Raw genomic sequence first — 10,150 nt, forward strand, 5'->3', positions numbered from 1 at the left:
TTTTTCTAATTTGAAATGATATATGGATAAATGATTGTCTCATAAATATTCAAGAAAATAGCAACATATTTGAAAAAATGAAAGGGAAAAAATAAATAAAGGATAAATATTAAAGATCCACGGAGTATATTTAGGAGGGGTGTCACAATAAAAAAAATAATGAAAATCTGTAAAAAGTTTAGATGTAAGTGGAAAAAGCATCACTCTATCGGTGTTATTTGTTTAATTTTTTTTCTATAAAAAGTGAGATAGATGGACCTTCGATCATCTAGGGCCAGACAAGTGATCATTGCTAGGGTTATAAGTTGAATCTGGATTGAAATGAATATGTATGTGGCTGAACTCTTGCACCAAAATCTCCTCTTTCTGCCACTCGGCCCACCTTTCCACTAAACCGTTACATTCGAGCATTTTCACAACTTGTGACATCTTGGGTCGATCTATTGGTTTGACTTGTGTACATGATAGAGCTATGTGTATCAATTCTTCCACTTCTTCTTTCAAATAATTACCATTTAAATCCGTGTCCACAAGTATCTCCAACTTCTTATCTCCGGAAAGTCCTTTCACCTACACAATTTCAAACTCAATCATTGAACAAAAAAGACTTGAACTTTCTTCCGTTGTTCAAAAGATATGATTTGATTGGGATGAGAACAAAGGCATGTTAGGATAAGCTCAACCCAGGCTTGTATTTGAATGAAATTTTAACGGGGAATTTAATTTTTGTATTGAAGTTAAATAATAATCAGTGGCAAATCTAGAACAGAAAATTACATGGTTCCTTAATTACATGAACTCGATAAAATGGAAGGATTAATAATACTTTGTGACGAGTCAGGATGTATACCTTTAAATATTTTAACATATATTCGATAGTTATACATAAAAATTTCTTACGATTATACATAGGATAGACCTGAATGCAATAAGACCGGATGAAAGAAGACTTGAACATGTCATAACAAGATATTAATATATAGTATATTACCCTTCAAACGATATATGAATTGTAAGCATCTTCATAACTAACTAAGAAAATGAGCACAAACAAAACCTATAACAAACTAGCAAGTTTTATTGTTATCAAAACCATATATATTCCACCGTTACGAAAAACCAAATTAAACAAAATAAAATTATAATGTTAAAACACATAAAATCAAAAATAATAACTCTAACATAAATTTGTTTGGTTAACAACACACATTACCCGTTGTGATATCATAAAAACAATCAAGATAATATCATGCATGTCAAAATCATAAAGGTATTGTTTCTTTTCACTTGTAGCCATGCTTCGACCTCTCAATCACTAACACCATCACACATTTCTCTTATCTCTTTATATGTTTTTGATTCTTTGGTTTTTTCTATGTGTTTTTTTTATCTCTTTTTAATGAGCTCTTGATTCGTGTTGTATCTAACATCTCATTTGACTTGATAAAAAATTATAGATCATGTTTGTTCCTGTTACGTTCATGCGAAAGGCTCTAAGCTAGGTCCTAAATTTTTTTTAAGGTAGGTCCTTAAAATTTTACTATGTAAACTCTATATGAATGTAGAACCTTAGGTAGGTCCTAGGACCTACCTAAGCCTTAAGTAACTTCTATAATGTCTGTAGATCCGGGCTAGTCAATTTAGAGACAGTGAGCATCAAAAATGAGTTTTTGATGGAAGATTATTTAGGAGTAATCTTAACTAAGTTGTAGAATATGTCACAAGGGTTCCATACATATAAAGAATGTCAAAATTCGAGTTATAACGAAGAAGTTATGGCTCGTCGAAGTTTCACGACAAAACCGGTACGACACTACGCGACGTAAATAGTGAATTTACGATAGATGACTTTTTGGCCTTAGTGATCTAAACAAAAGTTATAATATACGTTAAATTGAGAGCGTGCATAAAAAGAATGCCCAAATCTGACTTAGTATGAAGAAGTTATTATTCTTCTAAGATTTGGCCAAGCAGTGCACGACCCGAAACTTGAATTCTAGATCGAGCGGTTTTTGGCCAATGTGACCTAAATGAGAATTGAAGATCTTATTAATAGGAACTCAACGGCAAAAAGACAAACGAAAACAGAGTTTGTATGTATAAGTTATTAATTTTACACGAACATTTGACAGTGTAGTCACCTTCTACTGTTAAATTTAAGATCGGTAGAGAATTAACCGACGGAGTCAAAAGGAAAGTTATAGATCTTGTTTTTACCTAAGCATGGATATAAATAACGTCAAAAAAAGAGCTCGTATGCGAAAAGTTATGGATTTTAGAAGTCGGAAGTGTATGAAAATGGGTGATGTGGCACAATCTTGTCCATTACTTTCTCCCCAAGTCTTACCACCATATGGTGACATGTGGCACCAAGTTCAGCCATATTTCACCCTATAAATAGAACCTCTCCCACCCTTATTTTTTTCACACCTTTCCCATTCTTTCTTCTCTCTACACTCTCTCTAAACCTCCCAAAAAAACTCTCCTAGTGTTAGAAGAAATCCCCGGAGCGCTCGACGGCTCCGAGAAGAAGAGCTTTCGGCTCGGAAGTTCTGCCCCTGCAAAGCACGTCTTCTAGCCAAACCCCCTTCGTAGGTAAGATACGCCTACCTAATTTTTAATATAGCTTTTATTTAAATATAGTAATGTTATTAGGACCTTATAATAATTATTTGAGCTATTATTATGGGTTATATAAGTATCGTTATAATATATTTTTAACCACTCGGGGTACGGGGAATCCGGTTTGAAGGGCCGCTTGGGTTGTTGGATTTCAGATTTGCTATATGCCAAAATGATCCTGCCCTCCAGTGTTTCATGTATGGCCCTTGTCTGTACATAGTGGGTGAAGAGTATTTTTCAATGCTTATATAATAGTAATAATAGCTAGACTATTAATTAGTCTCGTTGAACATTAGGGGTGTTTGGGATTGCTTTTGAATATCAAAAGTTCTTTTGGTAGAAGGACTTTTCATAGAAGGACTTTTTGCAAAAGATGATATTTAAAATGTTTTCGATTAATAAAATCACTTTTTGTCTAACTTTATATGTAAAATCCCAAAAAGTCACAAAATATGACTTTTGGAAGCCTATGTTTTTCCTCTTTGCAAAAAGTGATTCCAAAAAGAACTTTTTTCCTATACAAACATCTTTCGCCTTTTTTTTTTTTTTTTAACTTTTTAAAAAAAGTTAAAAGTTAAAAAGCTATTCTAAAAGCAATGTCAAACACCCTCTTAGACTAAACTATAGTGGAAATGATAGTAGGTTTTATCAACGGAAATTTGTTTTAAAGTAAACGAAGTGCTGTTCGAGTACCGAGTCACCACCTTTGTAGGTGAGTGCATAGTTACTTTCATCTTACACATATATATGAAGTATTTTATATAAATTACGTTCTATGTATGTATATTGTCTGAATACTTGCTGTCTATGCTGGATGAAACGTTTTATACATGTTTTAAATGATCTATACTGTATATTTATTTTTATATCTACAAAATGTGTTAGGTAAAACATGGATAGATTAGAGGTGAGATAAATGATGAGTGATGAAAGATGAGATAAACGATGAGCGATGAAAGATGAGATGAATGATGAGCAATGATATATGAGTGATAAAATATGATGCGAAGCGATGACCTAAGCGATGAGCCAAAACGATGACCCAAGTGATGACCATATCATCTACCAGAGTATGGATGACAACCACAGACTATTCTAGACAGTCTAGTTGAGCACTACCAGGCTCGCAACATGTAGGTGTTGTGAACGATGTGTTCACCCGGTGTACTCTAAAAACCCATTGACAAGTATTGCGAGTGGACTCTCGAAAACGATACTGTCAATAAACGAGATAAACCCTAGCGACTATGCAGACTTAGTGTCGATTCCTTAGGATACTCCTTAGGAATGAATGAACGAGGAATAGCTGAATCTTAGGGTAGATCATTAATAGTAAAGAAGATAATGGGGATGAGTAATTGGGTTGATTGTTTGATATTTAACATAATAATTATATTATTGTGGGTTGAAAACCCTATGTACTCACTAGGTTTCCCAACCTGACCCACTCAAACTTATTTGTATCACATGTGTCGATATGAAGCTACTTTACCCTGAGGGATTTAAAAGAGATGTAGATCACTAGTGTAAATGAATGTAAGTTTTGCTTATGCTTATGTTTCTGTATTGATGATGACATCCCAATGTTTAAAAACTGAATAAAAATACATTTCTTCAGAAATGCTTGATAACGTATTTATCATGTTTTTCTGGGAACAAATTCCGCAACATTTTTATTAAAAGAGGTACTCTGATTTTTATAAATCATAACCAAAACCGGTCTTTTCTAGTTGTGAAAATGGGGATGTCACAACTTCTCCCCTAATAATAATGGTTCTTCATTTACTTTTGGATGCAATCAAATAATTTATGTTGCATAACTCTCATATTGTTGAGTTTGTATGTTTAATTTAGAGGGAAACGTTTTGTTGATTGTGTTTCAATAGAAATTTCTCTTATTCTCTATCAAATTAGAATGTGTCCGGATGTTCATACGAGAAAAAAAAATGACAACTCATCTGAACTTTGAAGAAATGAATTGGCCACATACATCGAGACATAATGTAGCATCTTATTAAAGATGGATTTCTTGATAAAATCTTGGACTTTTATCAACTTATTGATGTATGATGTAAAAAATGACAAGTAGAAATAATAATAATACATATGTAATTCGAGCTTATTAGAGATAATGTGTATGTGCATGTGCGGTACTTGGCTTCGGATGAGAAACGTGAGACTACCGATTGTTTCTTCGTTTTCTATGATATAGGAGCACCTCCCAATAGAAGTAAATACCTAATTCTAGACCATCTAGTGTAAGGACATCCAAGCCAACCAACATTGCAATAGGTAACAAAATTCAAACCTCCAACTTTAGGAAAGAAAATCCCTTGCCCAGGTGTCATAACGAAGGACATGAACTATTGCATCCATGTGAATTTGACGAGGGTCAGCAACAAAATGACTAAGAATGTTTACTATATATGCAATATCCGACCTAGTGACTTGAAGGTAGAAAATCCTTCCAACAAGTCGTTGATACCGGCTTGCATCAACTTTGGGACTTTCTTTGCTTTGTTCGAGTTTCAAGTTTTGTTCCATAGGAAAAGAACTTGGAAGACATCCTTGTAACCATCTATCTTCAAGAATGTCTATTGTATACTTGTGTTGAATTAAAACCAAACCAACAAAAGTTCATGCAATCTTAATGACCAAAAAAATATTTCAAAACCTCAATACCTTCGATGTTGAACTTTGTTAATTAAGATAGCTTTTGGTTTCTTGTATTTGGTCAGCATTGTTACCCGGAATAATTATGTTATCAACATAGATAAGTGTTGGTACGTAAGCATTCTCATGCTTATATATAAACAAATAATGATAAACACAAGATTGCTTAAAACCCATACCTAGTAAGGTCGAGGTGAATTTTTGATACCAATTATGTGAGACTTGTTTGAGTTCGTATAATAATTTTCTTAATCGGAAAAATCTAGTCTCCTCTTTTCTTGAAAAATCTTGAGGGATTTTCATATAGATTTCTTTTTCTTCTAGATCTCCATGCAAGATAATGTTGTTAATGCCTAACTGGTGCATGATCAAATCATGTTGACAACTACAACAATCAGAGTGATGTCGTTCTCCAGGAACGGCTTGTGAGCTGATGAAAAGATATGAATTGGAATCTCTTTATTATTTACAAAGTAAAAGAACTAAAAACTGATTAGTTCTGATAATGATGACAACTATATGTAATCTAATGACCCCCAGAAAATAGGAGCTAACTCTAAAGATAAATTAACTAAACAACTAGATAAAACTTAAAACATCACGTAGACATGAGATTCCAACTTGATCCAATCACCTTTAACCTGGAACGCCACCATTGTCTTGATCTGGCCCAAGACTAGACAAGCCCACTGCATCATCCTCCCCCTCTTCGAGAGGACTCGACCTTGAGTCCAATGGATTTTCCAACTCCGGAAGGAATGACAATAAATCTGCCACGTTGAATGTATCGGACACGTTATAATGGCCAGGTAGATCGATCTGATATGCATTATCATTGATTCGTTTTAACACACGAAATGGTCCATCAGCTCTAGGTTGTAATTTGATAGCCTGACCTCCTGGAAAACGCTCCTTACTGAGATGCACCCACACTATATCTCCCTCCTGAAAGACCACCTTCTTCCGTTGCAAGTTGGCGCGACGTGGGTAAACGATGTTATTATTGGTAATTTGATCCTTGACTTGTTGGTGAATACGTTTGATTTGTGCCGAGCGATCCTCCCCTTCCACACTAAAGTACTCGGTTGCTGGCAAAGGCGCCAGATCCTATGGGGTAAATGGATTTCTGCCATAGATAATAAGAAACGGACTCATACCGGTGGAACGGTGCGTAGAACGATTATAGGCGAATTCAGCTTGGGGAAGAACTAAGTCCCACTGTTTCAATTGGACCCAACAAGACTATGCAACAAATTTCTGAGACTTCAATTTGTAACCTCAGTCTGTCCATCACTTTGTAGGTGATGCGCGCTACTAAAATTGAGCGGCGAACCCAAACGCCTCCACAAAGTACGCCAAAAATGAATAACAAACTTCACATCGCGGTTAGACGTGAGGGACATGGGCACACCATGCACCTAACAATCTCAGTAAAGTACAACCGTGCGATTTGGCTGGCATCATAAGTCTGAGCACATGGAATGAAATGACTCATTTTCAAAAATCGATCCACCACTACCATGACCGAGTCTTTCTATCATTGTGTCCTCGGGAGGCCAACAACAAAGTTGATACTGACATCCTCCCACGGCCCTTCAGACACAGGCAGGGGCATATACAATCCCACGTTAGAGCGATGTGTCTTTGCAATATGGCACGCGTGACATTGCTCCACAAATCTTGTGACAACCTTGCTCATTTTCGGCTAAAAGAACCGCTCTTTGACAAGTTGTAGCGTCTTGTCTCGGACAAAATGTCCAGCTAGGGCTCCTTGATGCCCCTCTAAAATGATGGCATCCCGTAACGAACATTGAGGAACACACAAACGTATTCCTTTAAACAAGAAACCTTCATGCAATGAGTAGACGGGAGTAGGACCTGCCTGACATGCTACCCATAGTTTTGAAAAATACGGATCATCAGGGTAAAGGGTAGCGAACCGCTCAAATGCATCTACCAGTACCTGTAGTGATGTAAGAAACCCACGACGACGACTTAAGGCGTCAACCACCGTGTTCGAGACCCCGGACTTGTGTTTAATTATAAACGAAAACCCTTGCAAAAGCTCGACCCACTTGGCATGACGGGGGTTCGGTTTATGTTTTCCTTGAATAAACTTTAAAGCTTGATGATCTGAAAATAGAATAAATTCAGCATGTAACAAGTAATTGCGCCAAAATTCCAAGCTCCAAATGATCGCATAGAACTCCTTGTCATAAGTTTTATACTTCTGTTTTGCTTCACACAACTTCTCATTGAAAAACGCAATGGGTCGGATATCTTGGGTGAGGAAACCTCCAATTCCAAGGCCCTAGGCATTGCATTCAACTTGGAAATTCATTTGAAAACTCGATAGTGCCAACACTGGGGCACTAGTGATGCACCGTTTCAACTTCGCAAAGGCTATTGTGGCCTCGGGAGTCCAACAAAACAGTTTTCCTTTCAAACAATCTATGATTGGGGCTACTATTATACTGAAATTTCTAATGAACTGTCGATAAAATGAAGCTAAACCCATAAAGCTCCTCGCTTCATGAACGGTAGTCGGAACAGGCCATGACGTCACCGCTGCCACCTTGTACTCGTCTATCCGAACGCCCTTTTCAGAGATTAGTTAACCCAAAAACAAGACTTCAGGGGCCAAGAAACAACATGTCTCTGCATTGGCATATAGCTTTTGTGCCCGCAAAATATTAAAAACTTGGCGAAGGTGGTCAATGTGATGAGAAATCTCCCGACTAAAGACCAAAATATCATCAAAATAGACCACAACACACTAGCCGATGAGTGGTTTGAAAATGTGATTCATTAACCTCATAAAAGTGCTTGGTGCATTTGACAACCCAAAAGGCATGACCATCCATTCGTACAAAATGTCTCTTATTTTGAAAGCCCTTTTCCATTCATCACCTGGTTGCATTCTAATTTGGTGATACCCACTCCTTAGATCAATTTTGGAGAAAACCGATAACCCATGGAGTTGGTACAGGAGATCATCCAATCATGGAATGGGAAATCGATATTTGATGGTGATTTTATTCACTGCCCCACTATCAATACACATTCAATAAGCCCTATTTCCTTTAGGCACGAGGAGGGCGGGCACGACTCAAGGACTCATACTCTCTCGAATGAGGTCCTTTTCCAGCAATTTGGTGACCTATCGTTGAAGCTCCCCATATTGGGTTGGGTTCATCCTATATGTTGGCTTATTAGGAATCGAGGCACCGGGGATGAAGTCGATGCAATGCTGGATTTCACATACCAAAGGGAGCCCTGCATGAATTTCAGTTGGTAAGACATCCACAAACTCCCGGAGAAGTTGTCTAACTGCATGTGGCGGTTCTGCAGTGTGGGGATTGGCTTCGGTGATGACTAAGGCAAACATACAGGTGTTCTAGTGGTCCTCGTAAAATCTAAGAATTCCAACTTGTTCACGATGAGTGCTTTAGTTCCCAATTCTCGTATGTCTAATGGCACCAATTTGATGTTAACTCCTGCCTTTTTGAAAGTATAGGTGTTCGAGTACCCATCATGACTTACATGCCGTCCGTATTGCCACGGACGACCTAAGAGGATGTGACATGCGTCCATGGGAATAAGCTCATACCAAACTTCTTCCGAATAACGAGACCCGATGCTAAAGTGTACCAGGCACCTGTGCTTGAATTTCACCACATTTCCCTTTTTAACCATGGTAACTGGTACGACTCGGGGTGATCTTAACTTCAGACCCAAATTTTCAACCATTACCTCTGTTACCATGTTCTCACAGCTTCCTCCATCAATTATGATGGTACACACTTTACCCTTTACGGTGCACCAGGTGCGAAAGATGTTATTTCAAATCCATCAATTATCATCGGTGGGGAGGATAAGGTTCATGCTAAGAACACGTTGGGCGATGAGTGCTTCTCATTTTTCGAGAAAAATAATTTTGGTGTCCTCATCTTCATGTATTTCACCATCAGAATCGTATTTTGGTGGAGTGTCTTCTGTAAGAGTCATGAGTTGGGTGTTGGGGCAGTTGCGAGAAAAATGCCCTAATCCTCCACATTTAAAACAACGTGGTGGGTTTCGGTTCGGAGTGATGACTGGATTCCTCGAGCCTTCAAATCGAATCGGGTTGAACCGGTTCGCTGGGGTTCTGCCCGTTCCTTTATGAGTTTTAAGTAAGGCTGTAGTTGGACGACATCTACGATTTCGGGCTTTAAGGCTCCAAAAAATCGAGCTATAGTTTGTTCCTCCTCTTCTTCTACCCCACATCTTATGCGCAATCTATCGCACTCGCTTATTATCTCTTCCACTGTTGATGATCTTTGTGCTACGTTGTGATAGTCTAAGAATTCCTCTTGATGGAAATTAAGTGGCAAAAACCTTTTCTGCAAAAGTTTCTTCATCCTTCTCCATGTCGTTACCTTGGATTTTCCCTCCTGATTCCACTTTCTCTTCATAGTTTCCCACTATATCGAAGCATATTAATGGAGTTTTTGGGCTATGAGTTTTACCTTATACTCATCTAACATATCCCGCAAATCAAATACACATTCCACTATTTGAAGCCAATCAAGGAACACATCAGGATTTGCTTTCCCATCGAACTCTGGTACGTCAATTTTGATTCCCAAGTGTCGGATTGGGTTTGTTTTCTGCTCTCTCTGTTCAAACGGGTTCCCACCTTGTGTGAATGGATTGTTTGCATAATCCCTATCATCCCAGATGTGAGGATCAGTGTTCGTTCCCTCCTCTGATCATTCCTCATGTTGCATCTCCGGGTCCCTGACCCATTGTTGTAATCTTGCTATCTCTTCAACGTCTTGTGGATCATGTTGGTGTTCATCATTGCATCTACCAG

At 37.8% G+C, this 10,150-nt stretch overlaps 1 pseudogene; it reads right to left on the reverse strand.

Annotated features, from left to right (window-relative positions):
• Nucleotides 1–264: 264 nt before the first annotated feature.
• LOC145017035 (BRASSINOSTEROID INSENSITIVE 1-associated receptor kinase 1 pseudogene) lies at nt 265–9,705 on the reverse strand (annotated as a pseudogene).
• Between the last annotated feature and the right edge of the window lie 445 nt (nt 9,706–10,150).

This window comes from Lactuca saligna, chromosome 9 (genome assembly GCF_052625555.1).
Source record: "Lactuca saligna cultivar CGN05327 chromosome 9, ASM5262555v1, whole genome shotgun sequence".
NCBI classification, from domain to species: Eukaryota; Viridiplantae; Streptophyta; class Magnoliopsida; order Asterales; family Asteraceae; genus Lactuca; species Lactuca saligna.